Raw genomic sequence first — 3,911 nt, forward strand, 5'->3', positions numbered from 1 at the left:
AATGACTTTATAGTCTCTCCCATTTTTTAACTGTTAGGAACACAAAATCCAGATTTGAATGTTATTGTCACATTTCAGAAATACATTTAGATTTACCCTTTATTTTTATGTTATTAGTTTCTTCAATTTTCATAACATATTTGTTCATCAATTGGTTTTGATGGACTTCACTTTCTTTCAATCTTACAGACGAGATTTCTCCCTCCAAAAATCAATAGGAGCCTGCTGATTTTATTTATTCTAATATGAAGGCACATAAAATGAATATGGCCAAAAAAGTTAAAGTAAGCCTGTTTTTCAGAAGACTAGATTGTCAATTGAAGCAGAAAATTATATTCAGTGCACTGAATTTATGCATTGTTTTAGTCTTCTCCAACCAATTTAGAAATGCAGTTTCTTATAGAATTGAGATTATTACAAATCCTATACTAAGCAGCTGAAATAATGTGTCTATGCCAAGGTCATATCTTAAAAGTTGGGAAGGACGTACTGCATTTGAATGTAAGTTCAGGAATGTACTCCATGTAATTTTCTGACATAATTCAGTAACTCAATTTCTATTTTTTACCTAATATTGTCTTAATTTTTACTTTACCTTTGACAATGTTTCATACATATTCATTGCTTGAAAGAAATTAAGCAGACATTATTCTAAAGTCAATATTGAGCCTGCTAATGAAAATGGCTAAGTTAATTAACTAAATGGCAACCCTCACTGAACTTATTCAAAGCTATTTCCCCTCGTGATGTGTTTTCCTGAAGAAATGATGCATAAAAATTAAACTTTTATTCTCGGCTGTTCTATACCAGACTCTAAATTGTTACTTTACATGTTACAACCTGTTGCATGATGAGTAATTATGAGATCACCTCAATTTTATGGCAGCAGACCAAATATAAAGCCCTCAGGGATTATTTAAACCATCATTCTTTAAGAAAATATTTTTTAAATGTTCTAGCAAAGTCTGTTCGTTGCTGATATATAGTTGATAACACTGTATTGTATAACTGAAATTTCTTAAGGGAGTAGAACATAAGTGTTATCACTGGAGGAGGGGAAACATAAATATTGAGGGGGGGATATTTTCACAATGTATACATATATCAGATTATCACATTATACACTTTAAGTATCTTATCAATTCATTTGTCAACTATACTTCAATAAAACTGAAAAAAGGAGCAAACACAGCACGAAACTAAAACTTTTAATGTACAAAGTAATTTTAAGTCATAGATAACCTCATATTTTTGTCAATTTATTTTTGTTTATGCCCCTGTAAGAAATAATAGTCTTTAAAATGAAAGAGAAAACCTTCAATTTTAGCAGTGCTTTTAGTAAAATGAGTTTTGGAGGATAGTGAATAAAATCATTTTCTCTACTCAACAAATTATAAGTAAGAATAGCTCCAGGTTATGTGGAGCTTAAAGTATATACTACTTTGGCAGTCTTCTTTAACTCAAAAAAATGCAGCAGTACAAATAAAAAAAATTAGCTATGAGGGGCACCTGTTGTGGCTCAGTTGATTAAGCATCCTACTTTGGTTCAGGTCATGATCTCACAATTCATAGGTTCGAGCCTCATGTTGGGCCCTGTGCTTAACAGCTTAGAGCCTGGAGCCTGCTTCCGACTCTGTGTCTCCCTCTCTTTCTTCCCCTCCCCTGCTCGTGCTCTGTCTCTCTCTGTCTCTCAAAAATAAGTAAACATTAAATTTTTTTTAAAAATTTAGCTATGAATATGAGTATTTATAAAAAGAAGAGAAATCCTGCCAGTTTCTAAAAGGAGCTGAATGATACCACACACACCAGAAAATTGAGAAAAATAGCACAGTATTTTTTAATAGTTAACCACTCTGCAATACAATAATATATAATACTATGTCATGCTTCTTTCCATATGTCCCTGGTAGCATCTTTTCATGTGCAAGGTGGTCTTTCCCCGAACATGGTTAATTAACATTTGGTTTTGTTATTGAGGGTTGAAAAACGTTTCTTTCTTTTTTAAGATTTTTTTAAGTTTATTTATTTTGAGAGACAGAACACAAGCAAGGGAGAGGCAGAGAGAGAGAGGGAGACAGAGAATCCCAAATAGGCTCCATACCATCAGCACAGAGCCCGATGTGTGGCTCGAACTCACGAACCACAGGATGAGCTGAGATCAAGAGTCAGATCCTTAAAGGACTGTGCTACCAGGTGCCCCCAGAAAAGTTTCTTTCACATACACCAGTTGTTACTGGTTATGTCATGTAGATTATCAGAATTATTGTCAAATTTAGAAAGACCCTGTCAAGTTTCTTCCACATATGAACTGTAAAATTTGGGATCATTTCAAGTTATCTTGTACAGTGACTCCAGAAGATTTTCAATCTAGGTGTACTGAACTCTGCTTCTAGGGAACACTCACACTTCATTAAGGATAACAGATTGCTTACAAATAAATCAAGGACTATTAATTCTTGCTTTTTCAAGGAAGTAGAGAAGGGTAGTATCATAGTTTAAGTTAACTCCAGAATAGAGCCCAAGATATGAAATTGAAAGCAAGAATGTTGATCCTCAGAAGTAGTAGTGAAAGATTGGGGTGGTGAAGCAGAAAATGAGGAAATCCCAGAAAAAGTACTCCCAGCTCTGGAGAATCCTCCCTCCGAGGCAGAACAGGTTAGATATGTTGGTGATGTGCAAGACTATATGCATCATGCTCTAGCCACATTAGAGGTAATTCCAGTAACCACGTATCTGTTACAGGTGAGGAATTTGTAAGGCAGCATGGGCTCTGTCCGTGCTTTTACTAGGGTGTGGTTTCTTAATGGCTTCACTTTACCCCTTTTACTCAAATCCTTCTGAAGTCTGCTTTGTAGGAACTCTTTTTAAAAGTGTTTATCCCAGAGTGCCTCGGTGGCTCAGTCAGTTAAGTGCCACCTTACGCTCAGGTCATGATATCCCGGTTCATGGGTTCAAGCCCTGTGACAGGCTCTGTGCTGACAGCTCAGAGCCTGGAGCCTGCTTCAGATTCTGTGTCCCTGTCTCTGTATGCCCCTCTCCCACTCACGCTTTGTCTCTCTCTCTCTCTCTCAAAATAAATAAATAAATAAATAAATAAATAAATANTAGAACAAGCTCAGTACTCCGCATGATGGTGCCCAAAACCCTTCAGACCTAGCCCACATCTAGTTCTACACTCCCTTCGTAACTAGGGTTACAATTGGTGAATCAACATACAGAAAGCCCAGATTTTTTTAGTGCAAGTATGTCCCAAATATTGCCCCCAAATAGGACTAAAAATTACTCCTTGTTTGTCTGAAATTCAAATGTAAATGGGCATGCTGTTTTCTTTCGGGCAACCCAAGTCACCAGTAACTCTTTTTTACTTCNCATTAACATACAACTTGAATAAGATCTCATCGCTGAAACTTCCTTGCCCCACAGCCACATGACTCCATTCTTCCCCAGGAGACAGGTACCCTCCAGACGCCATGCCTATAGAGTGCTTTGTGTCGGTCTTCATTAAAGTACTCATCACTTGGTAATTTAATTTTGTGGTTTAATGTCTTTCTTTTCTTCCTGAATAAGTGCTCATTGAAGGAACGAAAAATTTACCTAGCACACTGTCTGGCATGTAAAAGGCACTAAATAGTTTTTATTTTAGCCTTTAAGCAATTCAACAGTGATATTTAATGATTGAAAACCATTTCAAGACTTTAAAAAAAAATTCATGGTTCACCCATGAAAAAATATATGAATTAATGCCATCTGGAATCCAAAGTAATTTGNGGGCACTCAGTCTCCCCTCAACTTTGTGGTTCTGAGTCCAGCTTTAGTTAGTACAGTCATTAGAAAATGTCACTGTATCTATGGTTTTAACAGTCTCATCACAATGGAAAAATAAAAACGTTTGTCCAACAGAGTTGGTGTAA

Source organism: Crocuta crocuta, unplaced genomic scaffold, assembly GCF_008692635.1.
Source record: "Crocuta crocuta isolate KB4526 unplaced genomic scaffold, BGI_CrCroc_1.0 scaffold598, whole genome shotgun sequence".
In the NCBI taxonomy this organism is placed as follows: Eukaryota; Metazoa; Chordata; class Mammalia; order Carnivora; family Hyaenidae; genus Crocuta; species Crocuta crocuta.